Source organism: Somniosus microcephalus, unplaced genomic scaffold (assembly GCF_052327205.1).
Source record: "Somniosus microcephalus isolate GS21.2 unplaced genomic scaffold, FLI_Smic_1.0 scaffold532, whole genome shotgun sequence".
NCBI lineage: Eukaryota > Metazoa > Chordata > Chondrichthyes > Squaliformes > Somniosidae > Somniosus > Somniosus microcephalus.
In genome coordinates, this window is record NW_028225719.1 from 73,098 (window position 1) to 94,885 (window position 21,788).

The 21,788-nt window shown below is 46.5% G+C and overlaps 1 non-coding gene across 1 annotated transcript; it reads right to left on the reverse strand.

Moving 5' to 3' along the window:
* Positions 1-11,241: 11,241 nt before the first annotated feature.
* On the reverse strand, positions 11,242-11,313 carry trnaq-uug (transfer RNA glutamine (anticodon UUG)). Its single transcript has one exon. It is a non-coding gene; the product is annotated as a tRNA-Gln (tRNA).
* Positions 11,314-21,788: the final 10,475 nt, after the last annotated feature.

Genomic DNA, 21,788 nt, shown 5'->3' on the forward strand with positions numbered 1-21,788 from the left:
CTTCTACATTAGGAAGGTTTGTGACTTGGAGGGGAACTTAGAAGTGGTGCTGTTCTCATGTGCCTGCTGCCCTTGTCATTCTAGGTGGAAGAGATCGCGGGTTTGGGAGGTGCTGCCGAAGAAGCATTTGCGAGTTGCTGCAGTATATCTTGTAGATGGTACACACTGCAGCCACGGTACACCAGTGGTGGTGGGAGTGAATGTTTAAGGTGGTGGATGGGGTGCCAATCAAGCGGGCTGCTTTGTACTGGCTGGTGTCGAGCATCTTGAGTGCTGTTGGAGCTGCACTCATCCAAGCAATTGGAGATTATTCCATCACATTCCTTACTTGCGCCTTGTACATGGTGGAAAGGATTTGAGCAGTCAGGAGGTGATTAACTCGCCACAGAATACCCAGCCTCTGACCGGCTCTTGTTGCCACAGTATTTATGTGGCTGGTCCAGTTAAGTTTCTGGTTAATGGGGACACCAAGATGTTGATAGTGGAGGATTCGGCGATGGTAATGCCATTAAATGTCAAGGGGAGGAGGGTAGACTCTGGCTTCTTGGAGATAGTCATTGCTTGGCACTCCTGTGGCGCGTATGTTACCGGCCACGTATCAGCCCAAGCCTGAACGTCGTCCAGGTCGAGTTGCATGCGGGCATGGATGGCTTCATTATCTGAGGGGTTCTGAATGGCGCTGAACACTGTGCAGTCATCAGGGAACATCCACAAATCTGACCTTATGTTGGAGGGAAGGTCATTGATGAAGCAGCTGAAGATGGCTGGGCCTAGGACACGGCGCTGAGGAACTCCTGCAGGAATGTTCCGGGGCTGTGATGATTGACCTTCAACCACCACAACCATCTTCTTTTGTGCTAGGTATAACTTCAGCCAGTGGAGCGTTTTCCCCCTGATTCCCATTCACTTCCGTTTTACTAGGGCTCCTTGATGTCAGACTCGGTCAAATGCTGCCTTGATGTCAAGGGCAGTCAGTCTCACCTCACAATTGGAATTCATCTCCTTTGTTCATGTTTGGACCCAGGCTGTAATGAGATCTGGACCCGAGTGTTCCTGGCGGAACCCAAACTGGGCATCAGTGAGAATATTATTGGTGAGTAAGTGCTACTTGATAGCACTGTCGATGACTCCTTCCTTCATGTTTTGATGATTGAGAATAGACTGAAGGGGCGGTAAAGTGCCGGGTTGGATTTGCCCTACATTTTGTGGGCAGTTTTCCCCATTGTGGGATAGATGCCAGTGTTGTAGCTGTACTGGAACAGCTTGGCCAGATGCGCGGCTAGTTCTGGAGCACAAGTCTTCAGCACTATTGCCGGGATGTTGTCCGGGCCCATATCCTTTGCTGTATCCAGTGCGCTCAGCCGTTTCTTGATATCACATGGCGTGAATGGAATTGGCTGAAGACTGGTTTCTTTGATGGTGCGGATCTCGGGAGTAGGCCGATATGGATCAACCACTCGGCACTTCTGGCTGAAGTTGTTTGCAAACGCTTCAGCCTTGTCTTTTGCACTCACGTGCTGGGCTTCACCATCATTGAGGATGGGGATATTCTTGGAGCCTTCACCTCCCATTAGTTGTTTAATGGTCCACCAACATTCACGACTGGGTGTGGCAGGACTGCAGAGTTTTGATCTGATCTGTTGATTGTGGGATCGCTTAGCCCAGTCTATTGCATGCTGCGTCTGGTATTAAGTCCTGTTTTGCAGCTTCCCCAGGTTGGCACTTCATTCTTAGGTACGCCTGGTGCTGCTCCTGGCATGCTCTTCTACACTCGTTGTTGAATCAGGGTTGGTTCCCTGGCTTGGTGGTAATTGTAGAGTGAATGATATGCCTAGTCATGTGATTACAGATTGTGGTGGAATACAATTCTGTTGCTTCTGATGGCCCACAGCGACTCCTGGAGGCTCAGTTTTGAACTGCTAGTCTGTTCTGAACCTATACCATTTAGCACAGTGGTAGTGCCACACAACACCAAGGTGGGTGTTCTCAGAGTGAAGACGGGACTTCGTATCCACAGTGTTTTTGCGGTGGTCACTGCTGCCAATGCTGTCATGGTTAGAAGCATCTGCGACAGGTAGATTGGAGAGGAAGAGGTCAAGGAGGTTTTTCCCTCACCATCTGTCACAGTCCCAGACTGGCAGTTATGTCCTTCAGGACTCGGCCAGCTCGGTCAGTAGTGGTGCTGCTGAGCCACTCTTGTTGATGGACATTGAAGTCCTCCACCCAGAGTACATTCTGTGCCCTTATACACTCAGTTCTTCTTCCAAGTGGTGTTCATATATTTTGGCCAGTAAAAGCAGCAAACCTGAGGATTAGGAGCAGTTTAGGATTCAGCAAAGGAGGGAAAATGGATTAATTAATAGGGGAATAAAGATTATGAGAGTAAGCTTACAGGGAACATAAAAACTGACTGTAAAAGCTTCTATAGATATGTGCAGAGAAAAAGATTGGTGAAGTGAAGCATCGGTCCCTTGCAGTCAGAATCAGGGGAATGTATAATGGGGAACAAGGAAATGGCTGACCAATTAAATACATACTTTTGTTCTGGCTTCACAAATGAGAACACAATTACCCTCCCAGAGATGTCGGGCAACATAGGGTCTAATGAGAGGGAGGAATTGACTGAAATCAGTATTTGTAGGGAAATGGTGTTAGCAAAATTGATGGGATTGAAGGCCAATAAATCCCCAGGGCCTGATAATGTACATCCTAGTATACTTAAGGAAGTGGCCCTAGAAATAGTAGATGCATTGCTGGTCATCTTCCAAAATTCTATGGACTCTGGAACAGTTCCCATGGATTGGAGGATAGCTAATGTAACCCCACTATTTATAAAGGGTGGTAGAGAGAAAACAGGGAATTATAGAATGTTACGCCTGACATTGGTAGTGGGGAAAGTACCAGAGTCAATTATAAAAGATGTAATAGCAGAGCACTTGGAAAACAGTGACAAAGTCAACATCGATTTACCAAAGGTAAATCATGCTTGACTAATCCAGTGGAATATTTTGAGGATGTAACTGGTAGAATAGATAAGGGAGAACCAGAGGATGTTGTGTATTTGGACTTTCAGAAGGCTTTTAATAAGGTCCCACATAAGAGATTAGCGTGTAAATTTAAAGCACCTGGGATTGGGGGTAAGGTACTGACTTGGATAGATAACTGGTTGGCAGAGAGGAAGCAAAGAGTTGGAATAAACGGGTCTTTTTCTGAGTGGCACGCAGTGACTAGTGGGGTACCGCAGGGATCGGTGCGAGGACCCCAGCTATTCACAATATATATAAATGATCTAGACAAGGGAACTAGATGTAATATCTCCAGGTTTGCAGACGACACAAAGCTGGGTGGGTGTCTCTGCTGTGTGGAGGATGCAGATAAACTCCAGTATGATTTAGACAGGTTAGGTGATTGTGCAGATGCATGACAATTGCAGTATATTGTGGATAAATGCGGGGTTGTCCACTTCGGTGGCAAAAACAGGAAGACAGATTATTATCAGACCGGCAATAGATTGGGAGAAGGGGAAGTGCAAGGAGACATGGGTGTCCTTGTGCACCAGTCGCTGAAGGTAAGCATGCAGGTGCAGCAGGTGGTTAAGATGGCAAATGGTATGTTGGCCTTCATAGCGAGAGAATTTGAGTACAGGAGCAAGGATGTCTTGCTGTAGTTGTTCAGGGCCTTGGTGAGACCACACCTTGAGCATTCTGTGCCGTTTTGGTCGCCTTATCTGAGGAAGGATGTTCTTGCCATGTAGAGAATGCAGCGAAGATTCACCAGACTGATACCTGGGATGGCAGGAATGACGTATGAGGAGAGATTGGATCGATTAGGCATACATTTGCTGGTGTTTAGAAGAATGGGAGGGGATCTCATTGAAACTTATAAAATTCTAACAGGACTAGACAGACTAGATGCAGGTAGCATGTTCCCGATGAAGGGGGAGTCCAGAACCAGGGGTCACAGTCTAAGGATAAGGATTAAGCCATTTAGGACTGAGCTGAGGAGGAATTTCTTCACCCAGAGAACGTTGAACCTGTGGAATTCTCTGCCACACAGGGAAGTTGAGGCCAATTCATTAAGTATATTCAAGAAGGAGTTGGATATATTTCTTCAGGCTAAAGGGATCAAGTGATATGGGGATAAAGCAGGGACAGGGTACTGAATTTGGATGATCAGCCATGATCTCATTAAATGGCGGAGCAGGATCGAGAGGCCGAATGGCCTACACCTGCTCCTATCTTCTATGTATCTATGTTCAACATGGAGGAGTACTGATTCATCAGCTGAGGGAGAGCAGTATGTGATAATCAGCTGGAGGTTTCCTTGACCATGCTAGACCCCTCCTGATTTTGCACACATCTATCAAATCTCATCGCTATCTTCTCTACTCTGAGGAGAACAACGAAAACGTCTCAATCTATACACCTAACTGAAGTCCCTCATCCCCTGAAACAAGCTTGTAAATCTTTTCTTCCTTCACATTCTTCCTGAAATGTTGTGCCCAGAATCCTCCAGCTGAGGCCTAACCAATGATATATAAAGGCTCAGTATTACTTCCTTGATTTTGTACTCTATGCCTCTATTAATAAAGCCAAGGATCCCGTGTGCTTTTTAACAGCCTTCTTAACTTGTCCCGCCACATTCAGAGATAGATATTTACACCCCCAGGTCTCTCTGTTCCTGCACCCGATATAAAATTGTATCATTTAGTTTGTATTGCCTCAGTTCAATCATCCCACCAAAATGGATCACTTCACACATCTGCTATGTCTCTGCCCATTTCATTATTTACGACAGTTCTGAGTTTCCTGTCATCTGCAGACTTTGATATTTTGCCCAGTATACCCAAGTCCAGGTAATTAATGTATATGAGAAAGAGCATTGGTCCTAATACCGACCCCTGGGGAACAGCACTGTATATTTCCCTCCAGTCTGAAAAATAACCGTTCACCACTATTTACAACTGACACACGTGCACAGCATCGTACTCATTCTATAAACACCCATTTTATATATAAACACCACACACATATACATAACAACAACAACAACTTGCATTTATGTAGCACCTTTAATGTAGTAAAACGTCCAAAGGCGCTTCACAGGAGCGATTATCAGACAGAATTGTACACCGAGCCACATAAGGAGATATTAGCACAGGTGACCAAAAGCTTGGTCAAAGTGGTAGATTTTAAGGAGCGTCTTAAAGGAGGAAAGAGAGGCGGAGATGTTTAGGGAGGGAATTCCAGAGCTTAGGGCCTCGGCTCACACACACAGTTTGTATTTTTACACGGCCTTGTTTGCAGTTATGAATATTGCTTCCAGCCGCAAGTTTAATTGTTTTTCAGAAGCTGCTCGACCAGTTGTGTATTTGGAGCAGTTTCCCAGTTTATTTCCCTGTGATGTGATGATTGTGGGGGCTCGGTGTGTGTAATTGGATTTGCTGCAGTCAGCCAGCAGCAGGCGGTGAAAGCGGGCGTGAGACGGTGAGTGACAGGTGAGCGCTGCTTCTGATGCTGTCTGACACCCGGGGGACTCGAGTGGGCGGGGATTATAAAGCCCGTTCATTACTCCAAGGCAGGAGAAATGAAACAGTGTTTGATTAACGTTTATATATACAAACATCGCTGGTTGCAGTGTGGAGCTCGCGGCGCAACGGTACCGTGTCTGACTCCAGATCAGAAGGCTGCGTGTTCAAATCACGTCGAGGTCATCGTTTTTTTGGATAATCCCGTAATTAATATTTTCTTTGCTGTTTCACGATAACCAGACCCTTGCTCTAAAGTCTGTCTCACTGTTTCCCCAGTGTCAGGGAGTGAAGCGCCTGATGCCCTCATGTATTTAATTTTACTATTCACAAATACAGTTATTCGTTCAAAGTCAACCTGCAGGTGGCCACACATAGAATAAACAGAGCCAGAGAGACAGACAGAATCGGGAAACACCGGGAAATCGGCAAGAGATATTGACAAGCAGATGTTTCCGAGACCAGAACCTGTCATCATTGATGAAGAACTGGATCCGGTCCCAAAAACTATCAGCACAGAGCTGGATATACTGGGTTTATAAAGATTGCTGATATTGCCAGCCCACCTGTCCTCTCTTGGCACTTGGTTCTTCCCATAGCCCTGAATAAAGAAGGTAATGACCTGGGGAGTGGATTACCTGAAGAAACTAAAGATGAGAACTCTACTTCTCAGATTGCTGGAAAGATGCCATAGTTTTGTGTCTAAAAGCGCTTTGCGATCAGAACATTGCCTGAAGCCCTGTGGTTAATGAAAGGGCTTTTGATGCTTGATTTTCTTACACACCTTGGAATTCAGGAGAACCTGGTTCATGGTTTGCAGGACAAGTTAAACCCCTGGAGCGGAGCCACCAGGCACCTGGCTGCAAGCAGCGACAAAGACGTTCAAAGTGATCAGACCCGGCGAGCTCAGTTGCCAGAGTGTGAGACTCTTAATTTCAATGTTCGTTAGTTCGAACCCCACGTTGGGCGAAAGCATTTTGAAAAACTTTATGTTGCTTTCACGGGAAAGCATCATTAATTAACCAATAATCTTCTTTTGCACAATGAAAGAAATGCTAACAGTGGTAGAGTCGATAGTTCAATAATTTGTACCGTTGCCCTTATCTCATTATACACACTGAACTTTAGGAGTCTGGTTTAAAAATGGTCACTGCTGATGACACCAGGAATCTGGGGAGCTTTGGTCAAATTTTACAGGACCGGTTATTTCTACCGTGCACAGAAAATAGAATCAGTAGTGAACATAAAATCCCATTGTGCTGAATTTCAGATTCAACGCAATCAGCTGAGAAATAAAGTGAAATTAATTTACAGTGAAAAGATTTGGAAGTAAGTGTTACTCGTATTTCTGCCTTTAATTCAAGTTTGTGGCGTCTGACTCCCTTTCACGTCTCTGACGAAGAAAGGAGGGGCTTGACGTTGACCAGACTGCACGGGCCCTGATATATGTGAGCTCATCCTTTATATTGAGTTGTTTCCCACTTTTTTTATTGGTGTCAGCTTTCGCTCAGCGGTTACTTCGCTACTACCTGTTTAAATTTTAAGCACTGTCTTACCGCGGGCGCTGCCCAGCGTTTGTATTGTCAGTTTCAATCCCCTTTGATATCGAAACACATTGTAACCGTGATTTTAATTTAGCAGTGTGAAATTTTTCCAGGACAACTTTAAACGATTCATAACCGATTCCTTTCAACACTTTCACCCGGGTTCGATTCCCGGTTAGGGAATTAATTTTGATATCACCGTTTTTAATTAATTAATGCGAAGTAATTTTATTAAATTAATAACATGCATCTAATGTGATAAAATAAGAATTGATTTAATAACCATTATTGAACCAATAACTTCCTTTTGCAGAATGAAATATATTAAAATATGCTTACTGAGGGACAGTCGAAATAGAGTGAATTATTTTGCTCTTGCATGTGCTGAACTTTTAACCCATATCTCATTTTACACATCGTATTTTAGGAGAATGCTTTCAAATGTTCATTGCTTGTGAGAGCAGGGATCTGGGGCAACTTCTGTTAAATTAAACAGGACCAGCTATTTCACAGAAAAAAAAATTCTCTGCCAATGTTTTCAGATCATAGACTGACCGATCTTTCTTAGTGGATGATTTGACATTTGCCCACATTGACCTCCATTAATCACATTTCAGGGGAGATTTAAGAGAGTTGTTCAAAATTATGGGGGAAACAGTTTCCACTGGCATGAGTGTCAGCAGGGCTATGGGGGAAGAGCAGCGGAGTGGGACTATTTGGATAGCTCTTTCAAAGGTACAACATCAATTGTTCATTTTAATCTGCGACTGAGAGATTTTTGTTAACCAAAGGTATTTAGGGATAATTCAAGTCAGTGAGACCCTTCATAATTGTTTCAATCATCATTAATCAACCCACAACATTGTGTTGCTCACTGCAGGAATTAATAACAAGTTTACTGGGTGACAGACAAACTGCGATAACTTATTATAGAATCATAGAATCAGACAGCACAGAAGGAGGCCATTCGGCCCATAGTGCCTGTGCCTCTTTGAAAGAGCAATCCAATTATTCCCACTGCCCTGCTCTTTTCCCAAAGCCCTGCAAGTGTTTCTTTTTCAATTTCCTTCCCCTTTGAAAGTTAATATTGAATCTGCTTCCACCACCATGTCAGGCAGAAAAATATTGACGTTAATATTATCCGAGGCCCATTTCACACAGTAATTTCCATGCTTTGCATGTCATGAATTTGTTCCCTTCTCATTTTACACACTTTATTTTAGCAGTTTGCTCTGCAAACCATGAACCAGGTTCTCCTGAATTCCAAGGTGTGTAAGGAAATCTATCTCACCTGTCAGTCACTGTCTCTGGCCCGCTTTCACCACCTGCTGCCGGTGGACTGCAGAAAATCCAGTTACACACACTGAGCCCCCACAATCATCACATCAGAGGGAAATAAACTGGGAAACTGCTCAAAATACACAACTGGTCGAGCAGCTTCTGAACAACAATTAAACTTGCGGCGTATGGACAATATTCAGAACTGTGAACCAGGCCGTGTAAAAATAAAAACAGTGTCATAGAATCATAGATTCAACATTAACTTTCAAATGGGAAATGTAGTTGAAAAAGAAACACTTGCAGGGCTATGGGGAAAGAGCAGGGCAGTGGGACTAATTGAATAGTTCTTTCAAAGAGCCGGCACAGGCACGATGTGGCTTAATGGGTTCCTTCTGTGCTGTCTGATTCTACAAAAATGTTACTAAAGTTTGACTCTCACCTGGAAAACATGTTAGCATTCCCTTCAGTGTGCAACAAAAAGCAGTGGGTCGATTAAGAGAATTTTTAAGTGTCTAACAGACTTGAATTATTTTATTAAACAGTTTTGTAAGAACCAATGGGTCGCGGCAATGAGAGCGCCGAATCCTAACCACTAGACCACCAGGGAACACTTGTACAAACTGCAATATCTCGCAGATCCTTGCTCGCTTACTACCAGCAGATCAAGCCCGTATTTTAGTTTTGGTCACCTTACCTGTTGAAGGATATACTTGCCTTAGATGGGGTGTGAGAAGGTTCAGCAGACTGATTCCTGCAATGAGAGGGCTGTCCTATGAGGAGCGATTGAGTAGATTGGGCCTATACTCGCTGGGGTTCAGAAGAACGAGAGGTGATCTCAGTGAATCATACAATCATACAGCTACTTATGCAACTGCCTTTTGAAAACCACGATTGAACCTGCCTCCAGCACCCTTTCAGGCAGTGCATTCCGGATCCTACGATCGATAACTGTAAACCAAGTCTGACAGTGGCACAGTAATTAGTGAGGATAGGCGCAGAAAATTGCAAAGGGACATTGATTGAGTGGGAAAACTGGAGGCATCTGATTCAGAAGATTCGGGGGCGACCTGGAAATTCGAGAGTTTAATGATTTTGAAAGGAACATTTTTGACTTGTGCAGTTTCGGTTCGATAAATGTTAGTGAAAGGAAATTATTCCAGAATCTGGAATTCAGCATTTCACCTTCTCGCTGAACAGTTCTTTCTGGATGGTTAGCTAAGCAGAGGTTTCCGTAGTGTAGCGGTTTATCATGTTCACCCCACAGGCAAAAAGTCTCCGGCTCGATCCTGGGGGGAAACATTATGTTCTAGAATTGGTGCGTGGTTCAAACTGAAAATAAACCTTTCCTATTTCAATTTAATAAAAATGAACAATGGAAGAAATCATATTGTAATTATAAAGGAATAAAATAAAATATTTCATAGAGGCTGTACATTATCTGATCCTGGACCATTCTTCACAGACTCAAACTCAGCACAGATACCGACAGTGTCCCTCCCTCACTCCCGTTTCCTGCCCTGATGGTGCAGAAAGCCCCTCTCAAAGCTGCACAATCGACCGGTTTCAGAGGATCCGCGGGACAACTTTAAAGGATCCTGCAGCGTCGCCTCAGCAAATAACCATAAATCGTCACCATATTTCAGACACCGCATCAACCCCGTCCATTTCAGTCGAAGTCGTCTTAATTTCCACCAAGTAACCTCCCTAGCACTGAAAATTAACTTTTATAAGTGTGGAATCTCATTCCTTCAGATATAAATTGTTGTTGAAGATTTTTGATATTATAAAAATGTATTTACTTTTGTCTCTTTCTTTTCTCCCTCTTAATCCAACATTTATTTTCCTCTCTTTATTTCTCTTTCTGTGCCTGATTGGACATTGAATTCCCTATTCTAATTGACTCTTCCTGGTTCAGATTCTGCGCTGCTCATTAACGATTCTTCAATCAATTAATTATGGGGTATGGCGGCATAGTGATTATGTTACTCGACCTGTAATCCAGAGGAAAAGTGGTATGGTGGGGAGAAAATTGTCCAGTGCTTGCTGGTGGAGAGGTTTGCCTTGAGGGGGCAGCGATGAATCGCCATTGCAGTGATGGTCCCGCCACAAACTGTTCCTCAGCCGCAGACTTCATGATGATCTGGAGACCTGAGCTCACAATCCCACCACGGCAGATCGTGGAAGGATTAAAATCGGGGATGTGTAAGAGCCCAGAATTGGAGGAGTGCAGTGATCACAGAGGGTGTAGGGCTGGAGAAGGTTACAGAGATAGAGAGGGGCGAGTCCATGGAGGGATTTCAAAACAAGGAAGAGAATTTGAAAATTGAGTTGTCACCTGGTTGGGAGCCAATGTAGGTGAGTGAGAGCCGGGGTGATGGGTAAACGGGACCTGGTGCGAGTTAGGATACGGGCAGCAGAGGATTGGATGAGCTGAAGTTTATGCAGGGAGGATGATGGGAGGCCTTCCAGGTGTACATTAGAATCGTTAAGTCTGGAGGTGACAAAGGCAAGGATGAGGGTTTCAGCAGCAGATCAGCAGCGTTACAGAGGTGGAAGTAGACCGTCTTGGGCGGAAGCTCATCTCAGTGTCAAATGCGGCACCAAGGTTGCAAGCTGTCTGGTTCAGTCTCAGTGGCCAGGGATTGGGATGAAATCGGTGGCTCGGGAACGGAGTTTGTGTCGGGGACCAGCACTGCAATGGCGATACATCACTGCCCTCTCAAGGCTACTTGCAAACCTCGCCCAGCAGCAATATTGGAAGAACTGGACAATTTTAACTCCACCATTCCATTCCGGCCTTTTCTCATCCAAACCTTCAGCTTCGACATTTTCCCGCTGCTGAGCAGCCAATTCCAATTACTTTTACAACAGCTGGGATAAGAAGGAACCAGGTTCCACCGAGATTTGAACTCGGATTGCTGGATTCAAAGTCCAGAGTGCTCACCATTACACCATGGAACCCTTACACACTATTCCGAGCCTAATTCGCTTTTTTCCAACTCACCTGCCATTCACAGCTGCTGAGCATTTTCAGCAAATTCTGTTCTTATTTCAAACTTCCAGCATCCGCAGCATTTTGTCTTGTGTTTGAAAAGAAAACGGAATCCTGGGCTTTACAGACAGAGGCATAGAGGGCAAAAGGAAGGAAGTTATACCAAACCTTTGGAGTATTGTGTGTAATTCGGGCGCTGCGCTTTAGAACGGATGCGAGATTCAGTTCCGTGGAGTAGTGGAGAAGAAGAGGTTGTTCTCCTCAGAGCAGAGAAGATAAGGGGAGATGTTGTCGACGTGTTCAACATCATGAAGAGTTTTAATAAAGTAAACAAGGAGAACATTTTCCGGCGGCAGAAGTGTTGCTAACCAGAAAACACATATTAAAGTGATTGGATAAAGTATCAGTAATAAGGTTCTCTCGGGCTTTTGTTGGCCGATTTACTGGTAAAGCTGGGAATTGAGGGGAAACTGGTTAATGGTTTGTAACACAAGCAGTGCGCGGGGTCAGACCGGCCCGGCTAGCTCAGTCGGTAGAGCCTGAGACTCTTAATCTCAGGGGCGGTTTGTGTTTCAAATTATTGGGCTGGTTTCACCGGCGATCCCCAGCGCGAAATCCCCCGGCACCTCTCGGTCAATGACTCTTTCAAAAAATGCGATTCAACAACATTATCAGGAAATCTGAAGTGTTTATAAACACCGGAAGCTGACACACCAGGGAAGACCTCACAGTCTTGGACACAGAGTGAAATACACTGAAGTGTTTATAAAAAGTTACAGAACACAACACATGTGTAAAATTCCCCGTTGTTTTCTCGGCCCTGATGGGTTGTGAAGGGAGAGACGGGCCGAAGTCCCACTGAGCCGCACTGACCCCGAGCCAAGGTGAAATTAAAATCAGTTCAATCTTTAGCAGTGGGCGGCTGGAGGGAGACAAGATTCCGGAGCTCGGAATCGCCTTTAAAATGAGCCCAAAAATTTAAAACGCAAACTCCCCGCCGTGTGGATGAAGTATCCGACACTCCAGCGACTGGGCTAGCCGGACTGGTCTGTCGCAAGGACCCTGCCTGTGCTCCAGTTTCCTCTCAATTCCCCGGTTTATCAGTAAATCCACCAGCAAAAGCCCGAGGGAACATTATTACTGATTCATTGTCCAATTACTTGAATAGAAAGCGAGCGGAGGAGAAGGATTGAGAGCTTTTAGTGTGGGACAGAAGTGATGTTGTTTGACGGAGAAGCGACACAATCTCAATCAGTGCAGAGAGAGGTGAGTCAGCGGGTCACCTTCTCCCTTAACACATCCTTCTGACTCGCGGCTGACAAACTGAGCAGAGGTTTCGGGACTGCAGCAATTATCACGCTCGCCTTACACACGAAATGCCCTCGGTTATGCTCCAGGGCGGGATGAATGATTTTGGAACTTGCTCCAGTTGAACCTCCAGGGGCGAGTTTCTTCCCCTGTGTAAAAGCGGCGACAATTGTCGGTTCCTCTTAAACTGAACAACGGCTGCAGCAGATTCCCGGTGTGACAAACACTGAACATTTTTAACCAACTGCTGTTGAAAATTCTTCACAAGCAAAAGACAAAACACTTATGAAAGTTTTGCCTGTCACTCGGTGAACATGTTTGGATTTCCTTCAGTCTGAAACAGAAAGTTGATTCTTCAATTAGAACAATTGTCCATCTTTTTACAGAGTTTAATGAGTTTTGTGAAAATCAAATAATAACGTGTATTAATACAAAAGTTAATCCCGGACCTGCATTTGCAGATCGCAGTTCTCTTCTGTGATGTTCTTGCTGCAACTAATTACGGCAGAGATTCCCGTAGTGTAGTGGTTATCACGTTTTGAAAATCTTCCCCATTAAAATTGAATTAATATAAGAAAATGGAAGAAATTATGTGCTGACATTTCAATAAAGTTAAAAATCTCAACGAACCCGTATATTTTCTCTGCACAATTCTGCACAGACTGACACTCAGCACAGATACCGACAGTGTCCCTGCCTCACTCCCGTTTCCTGCCCTGACGGTGCAGAAAGCCCCTCTCAAAGCTGCACATTCAACTGGTTTCAGTGGATCCGCGGGAAACCTTGAAAGGATCCTGCAGCGTCGCCTCGGATAATAACGATAGATCGTCACCATATTTCACCCACCGCAGCAACCACGTCCATTTCAGTATGAGTCCCCTTTTTAACTCTTTCGCGCCAGGCAAACTGTTTGTACAAAATGACACTTTTTAGATGAGAACACAAAAGACGTGTTCGCGAAAGCACGGCACCAAGAGCGGGTAGGCATCCACTTGAAATCGATTTCCTCCTGTGTTTTTCTCTGGATGTTGTCTCTCTCGGTGCCGGGCGAACAATTCATTGATACATTTGTCCTGAACTGAAGCCTTTTGCCCATCTCGCGGGGTCAGAGCCGCTCTGTCTGTCTCGTACCTGCTTGTGAACTTTATCGGGAACAGGCCGCCTGTTCAACGTTCATCAGAAAACCCAGAAAGACAAATAAACAGAAAGATGTGTCTCTCAGCCCCGGTGGCAAAGGTGCAATGAATGTTAATCCAAATAAATCCCCCGTGAGATTCTGTGTGCATCGGCTTCCTTATAAAGTTTGTATTTGAAATGTGCGGGAAATGCGTAAAATTATGAAAATAATCCCATGTCCCGTACGGGGATCGAGCCCACGACCTTGGCGTTATTAGCACACTTTCATCACCAACTGAGCTAACCGGTCACAATTTACCCGTTGGGCAGGCCCGAACCCAGGCTGGGAGATTGTCTTTCAGGCTCACACTGGGTGACCGAGTTACTGCACAAACATTGAACAGACCACATCGCATAGACATTGTTCCTATATACAACTGGGCAGAGTTTAAATCGAAAGTAACAGTAAAAGAGCTCTTTAATCTAACAAACCTCATTCTAAAAATTATTATCGCACCATCGCTGAACAGTTCCTCCCTCAGTCCCGGTATAAAAACAGTTGGGGGGACGCTGCCTGGATTCGAACCGGCAGCAATCGGTTGGAGCGGGATCCAGCGGGTCCGATACGGTTTTACTCCCATTCCTTTGGGAGACGCCTGTTCAGGAGTGGAAAACTTGCTCTGATTCGCTCCTCTTAAAGTGAAGGAGGAAAATATAATTAAAACCTGCCGAAACCCCGGATTGAAACAGGGACCTTTAAAACGCTTTCCCAACTGAGCTATTTCGGCTTCACAGCAAATTAAATATTCTGTCACTCTTTCGGAGGATTTTCTAACCCCGGGAGGAAGTGCCCCTCTCACTCATTCCTCACTTCGGTCAATGTGACCCGACCAGATCTAGGAGCTCAGGTTATGTTAATGTAAAGCTGGGGTGTTGATAAAAATACAAAGCTGACACAGCACGGAGGACCTCACCATGTTGGACACAGCGTGAAATGCACTGAAATGTTCAAATAAAGTTACAGAGCACAACACATGTGTAAAATTCCCTGTTCTTTTCTCCACACTGATGGGTTGTGAAGGGAGAGACGGGCCGAAGTCTCACTGAGCCGCACTGATCACGAGACAAGGTGAAATTATGTCAAATTCAATCTTCAGCAGCGACATGCTGGAGTGAGATCAGAGTCCTGAATCAAGGAGTAATGTTCGGATACTAATGTTGAATCTCATTGATATCAAACTCTCCTTGAATTCTCTGCTGGGGGATTCAGAGCTGGGGATCGCCTGTGAAATCAGCTGAAAACATTGAAATAACAACCTCAGTCCCTCCGACAATGAAGGTTACATTTCTTTAATTTGCACAAGTAAACAAAGTCTGGACAGTTGCTATCTTGCTCTCTGTGACCTGAGGTTTTATCTCGTAAACTCCGGCTTTAGTATATGTTGTAATCAATTTTTCCGCCAGTTTCTGTGGCGCAATCGATTAGCATGTTCGGTTATTAGCCGAAAAGTTGGTGGTTCAAACCCACCCAGTGAAGGTGCGTTAACCTATTCCAGGTTTTCAAAATGTGTATTTTGGCTGCAAGATCATGGGATATACTGCAGCACTGGGTACAATGTCGATGAGTATGAGATCATCCATTGGGATCCGAGAAAGCCATTCCGTAACATTTTATTAATGGTGACTGACTAATAGGAACATGAGGAGACCATTCAGCCCCTCAGCCTTGTTCCTTCATGATGTGCCTCAATGAATCCGAGACTCAACGTTAACGGAGCAAAGCAAGGCTTTTATTAACTCAGAAAGTAATACACAGTGGAGAAGTGTCTCTCATCCAGAGGTCTGCTGTACTGCCTGTGAGACGCGCTGGGGCCTGCTTAAGTAGGGGCCAGGAATGGGCGGAGCCCTACACACAATACAATACAGGTAAGGAAATGAAACTGAAACTAAACTCCCCTGCTTGTCACAGTCACAGGCACAATCAAACACAGAGAATACAGAGTGCCCGATGAATGGCATATTTCATCAGATTCACCCCTTCTACAGATTTAGTCTGTTCGGGGGTTTGAGAGTCCTCTGTGACCGACATTGCTGTTGTGGTGCCGCGGGTGTCAGCTGGGTGTCCCCGGTGGCCTCCTGGGTCTCTGCCGGTGGCGCCGCCAGGGTTGTTGAAGGGGTAGTTGGTGGGGGCACCATTGGTCGATGTTCTTCCGGGGGTGATGAAAGGATAGTGGGTGGGTAAGAGTTGCTGTGATCGTTGTTGCTGTTGTTGTCGTGGTTGTTGTCATTACCGGCTGGGGCGACGTCTTTAATGGACACGGTGTCCTCCCTTCCGTCGGCGTGCCGGACATACGCGTATTGGGGGTTGGCGTGGAGTAGGTACACTGACTCCACGAGAGGGTCCGTCTTGTGGCCCCTCACATGCCTTCGTACAAACACTGGACCTGGGGTGGAGAGCCATGACGGCATGGATACACCTGAGGTGGATTTCCCTGGAAAGACAAACATTTGTTCATGAGGCGTGGCATTAGTGGCAGTACACAATAGCGACTGTATCGAATGGAGCACATCTGGGAGGACTTCCTGCCAGCGGGAGATAGGGAGGCCCTTGGTCCTTAGAGCTAGAGTGACTGCTTTCCATACTGTCCCGTTCTCTCGCTCCTCCTGGCCGTTACCCTGGGGGTTGTAGCTGGTGGTATGGCTCGTGGCGATCCCCCTGGACAGCATGTCCTGGCATAGCTCTTCACTCATGAAGGACGCCCCCCTATCCGTATGCATGTAGCTCGGCATACCGAACAGGCAGAACAGGCTGTTGAGGCATTTAATGACCGTGGCGCTGGTCAAGTCTGGGCAGGGGAAGGCGAATGGGAACCGGGAGTATTCGTCCACAATGTTCAGGAAGTAAACACTGCGGTCGACTGACGGGAGGGGGCCCTTGAAATCTAAGCTGAGCCGCTCAAATGGCCGTGTAGCTTTGATTAAGTGGGCTCTGTCTGGGTGGTAGAACCGAGGCTTGCATTCAGTGCAAGTGCGGCAGTTCCTGGTCAGAGACCGAACTTCCTCAATCGAGTAGGGTAAGTTGCGGGACTTTATGAAGTGGAACAGCCGTGTGACCCCTGGGTGGCAGAGGTCGTTGTGGATGGTCTGTAGCCAATCCCCGGTGGCGCTGGCACACATCCCTTGTGAGAGGGCGTCGGGGGATTCGTTAAGGGCCCCTGGCCGGGAAATGATGTCATACTCGAAGGTGGAGAGCTCGATCCGCCACCTGAGAATCTTATCATTTTTAATCATCCCCTTCTGTTTATTATTAAACATAAATGCTACCGACCACTGGTCGGTAAGTAGGGTGAAGCGTTTGCCGGCTAGGTAGTGGCGCCAGTGGCACACTGCCTCCATGATGGCTTGGGCCTCCTTTTCCACGGAGGAGTGTCTGATCTCGGGCCCTTGGAGGGTCCTCGAGAAGAAAGCTATGGGCCGCCCCACCTGGTTGAGGGTGGCCGCCAAGGCAAAGTCAGATGCATCACTTTCCACTTGAAAGGGAGTGTTCTCGCCCACTGCCTGTAGCGTGGCCCGCTCAATATCCCGCTTAATGCTTTTGAAGGCGGCATGGGCCTCAGCAGAGAGCGGAAAAGAGGATGCTTTCAAGAGGGGGCGGGCTTTGTTGGAGTAGTTGGGGACCCATTGGGCATAATAAGTAAATAACCCCAGGCACCTTTTCAGGGCTTTGGGAGTGTTGGGCAGGGGCAGCTCCCGTAGGGGGCGCAGTCGGTCGGGGTCTGGTCCGATTTCCCCATTCTCCACCACGCTGCCTAGTATGCAGAGGCGCGTGGTGTTGAAAATGCACTTGTCCTCGTTGTAAGTGAGGTTGCGTTTTTGTGCGGTTTTCAGGAACCTCTCGAGGTTCGAGTCGTGATCCTGCTGGTTGTGACCACTGATGGTGACGTTTTCGAGGTAGGGGAATGTTGCCTGCAAGTGGTGGTCATCGACCATGCGGTCCATCTCCCTCTGGAAGACCGAGACCCCATTCGTCACCCCAAAGGGGACACTGAGGAATTGGTAGAGGCGTCCGTTCACCTCGAAGGTGGTGTACGGGCGGTCCTCTGGTCTGATAGGGAGCTGGTGGTACGCTGACTTGAGGTCGATGGTGGAGAACACCCGGTATTGGCAATTTGGTTCACCATTTCTGATATGCGGGGTAGCGGGTAGGTGTCTAGTTGGGTGTATATGTTGATCGTTTGGCTAGAGTCGATCACCATCCGTTTCTTCCCGCTACCCCTCACCACCACCACTTGGGCGTGCCACAGGCTGTTGCTATGTTCAATAATGCGCTCCCTCAGCAGCCTGTCCACCTCCGTCATGATAAACCGCCTGTCCTCCCAGCTGTACCTCCTGCTTTTGGTCGCTATTGGCCGGCAGTTGGGAGTAAGGTTCGCGAATAGCGAAAGCGGCTTTACCTTCAGGGTAGCCAGACCGCACACTGTGAGGGGCAGCTGGGACCCACCGTAATTGAGCGTGATGCTTTGGTGGTGGCACTGGAAATCCAGGCCCAAGATCACGCTCGCACATAGACTCTTCATGATTAGTAATTTAAAATTATCGTATACAGTTCCGTTAACGGACAATTGTACCGCGCAGTAACCCATAATGGTCGATGTCTGGGTTTTATCAGCCATAGAGATGGTGCCCCGAGCAGGGACCACCATTAGAGAGAGTTGTTGTGCTAGTTCAGGGTGGATAAAACTCTCCGTGCTTCCACTGTCAATTAAACATTTAACCCCGCACCCATTTACCTCGATGTCCACCATTGATTTGGATAGCGGGTGCGGCCTGGTCTGGTCCACTTTGACCGATGCCACTGGTGGGCCCTGATCAAGAAAAGATGGCGTCCACGCTGTCTGCTCACAAGATGGCGGACCCCACGAGGTCGGGCCGCTCCCACGGCGCACACGCGGTGGTGGCGGGTTTTCCAGCGGGGTTTCCTCTGCACACCTTCCTGAAGTGCCCCTTCTTACCGCACTTAAAGCAGGTGGTGCCTTTCGCCGGGCACAGGTTCTGGTGTGCTTCGGCTGCCCGCAGAAGTAGCAGTTGGGGCCCCGACACGTCGCGGCTGTCGTAGGGCTTCTGGGGGGAGAGCGGGGCCCCGACGGTGTCGGGCTGCCGGGCGGGGAAGATGCCTTCCAAGATGGCGGCACCCTTGGTGCACACGTGGCGGCGTGGGTGGCGCGGGCTGAAGAGTAGGCGCCCGAGTTTCTCTGGGCCACAGTCAGGGATCTCGCTGTGTGAACAGCCTGTTTCAGATCCAATCCCGTTTTTTCCAGTCGTCTCTGCCGGATGTAAGTGGAGCTGAGGCCTGTGATAAAGGCATCACGAACAAGCTCGTCAGTGTACACTGCGGCTTTTACATCTTGGCACTTGCAGTCTTTGCCAAGCGTTTTCAGGGTGACTAGGAACTCATCCAGCGATTCCCCAGGTCACTGTGTGCGAGTAGCGAGCAGATGCCTAGCGTACACCTCGTTCGTAGGCTGCTGGTAATGCACCTTTAGGATGTCGCAGGCGGCCGGGTACGTGTCGGCGTCTTGGTTGAGGGGGTAAACCCGGTGGCTTACCCAATTCCGCAGGATTCCGAGTTTCATACTTTCAGCATCCGTAGCGTCTGTGATGGCTGCGGAATTGTCCAGGAAGAATTCCATACAATTAAACCAGTGTCCGAATCATGCCGATGCGTCCGAAGCATGCGGCTCCAAATCCAAACGTTCGGGTTTCAAGAGTTGATCACTTGTGCTAAAATTGAGTTAATAAAATTGATGTGCCTCAATGAATCCGAGACTCAACGTTAATGGAGCAAAGCAAGGCTTTTATTAACTCAGAAAGTAATACACAGTGGAGAAGTGTCTCTCATCCAGAGTTCTGCTGTACTGCCTGTGAGACACGCTGGGGCCTGCTTAAGTAGGGGCCAGGAATGGGCGGAGCCCTACACACAATGCAATACAGGTAAGGAAATGAAACTGAAACTAAACTCCCCTGCTTGTCACAGTCACAGGCTCAATCAAACACAGAGAATACAGAGTGCCTGATGAATGGCATATTTCATCACACTTCATTCAATCAGATCCTGGATAATCTGTATCTCAGCTGCATTGGCCCGCCTTGGTTCCATATCCAGTTTCACCAGTTTGGAATGGTCTTATTTTTAGGTGCGCCTGGTTCCGCTCCTGATCTGCTCTTCTAGACATCTCACTGAACCAGGTTTGGACCCTTGGCTTGAGGGTAATGGTAGAGTGATGGATCTGCCCGACCAGATTGTGGTTGAATACAATTCTGCTGCTGCTGATGGCCCAGAATTGCACAGAGAAACTATACGTGTTTTAAGAGATTTTATTTTATTCATCGTTAACCACAAAATTAATTAACTTATTCATGTTAATTCATTTTTAATGGGGAATATTTTACAAAATGTTTCCGACCCAAAGTGGTGGAACCGGAGACACTCAATGTTTTCAAGGGAAGACTGGATAGGCACTAGAGGGAAATAAACTTGCAGGGCTACGGGGAGAGAGCAGGAAATGAGACTGACTGGGTTGCTCGACAGAGAGCCGGCACGGACTCAATGGTCCGAATGGCCCCCTTCTGTCCTGTTTTGACTCACTGATCTTGAGCCAATAACTTTCTTTTGCAGAATGAAATACATTAAAATATGGTTACTGAGGGATAGTCGAAATACAGCGAATTATTTTGCTCTTGCATGTGCTGAGCTTTTTATCCATATCTCATTTTACACATCGTATTTTAGGAGAATGCTTTCAAATGTTCATTGCTTGTGAGAGCAGGGACCTGGGGCAACTTCTGTTAAATTAAACAGGACCGGCTATTTCACAGAAAAAAAATATTCTCTGCCAATGTTTTCAGATTATAGACTGACCAATCTTTCTTAGTGGATGACTTGACATTTGCCCACATTGACCTCCATTAATCACATTTCAGGGGAGATTTAAGAGAGTTGTTCAAAATTATGGGGGAAACAGTTTCCACTGGCAGGAGTGTCAGCAGGGCTATGGGGGAAGAGCAGCGGAGTGGGACTATTTGGATAGCTCTTTCAAAGGTACAACATCATTTGTTCATTTTAATCTGCGATTGAGAGAATTTTGTTAACCGAAGGTATTTAGGGATAATTCAAGTCAGTGAGAACCTTCATAATGGATTCAATCATCATTAATCAACCCACAACATTGTGTTGCTCACTGCAGGAATTAATAACAAGTTTACTGGGTGACAGACAAACTGCGATAATTATTATAGAATCATAGAATCAGACAGCACAGAAGGAGGCCATTCGGCCCATAGTGGCTGTGCCTCTTTGAAAGAGCGATCCAATTATTCCCACAGCCTACTCTTTTCCCAAAGCCCTGCAAGCGTTTCTTTTTCAATTTCCTTCCCCTTTGAAAGTTAATATTGAATCTGCTTCCACCACCATGTCAGGCAGAAACATATTGACATTAATATTATCCGAGGCCCATTTCACACAGTAATTTCCATGCTTTGCATGTCATGAATTTTTTCCCTTCTCATTTTACACACTTTATTTTAGCAGTTTGCTCTGCAAACCATGAACCAGGTTCTCCTGAATTCCAAGGTGTGTAAGGAAATCTAGCTCACCTGTCAGTCACTGTCTCTGGCCTGCTTTCACCACCGGCTGCTGGCGGACTGCAGCAAATCCAGTTACACACACCGAGCCCCCACAATCATCACATCACAGGGAAATAAACTGGGAAACTGCTCCAAATACACAACTGGTCGAGCAGCTTCTGAACAACAATTCAACTTGTGGCGTATGGACAATATTCAGAACTGTGAACCAGGCCGTGTAAAAATAAAAACAGTGTCATAGAATCATAGATTCAATATTATCTTTCAAATGGGAAATGTAGTTGAAAAAGAAACACTTGCAGGGCAATGGGGAAAGAGAAGGGCAGTGGGACAAATTGAATAGTTCTTTCAAAGAGCCGGCACAGGCACAATGGGG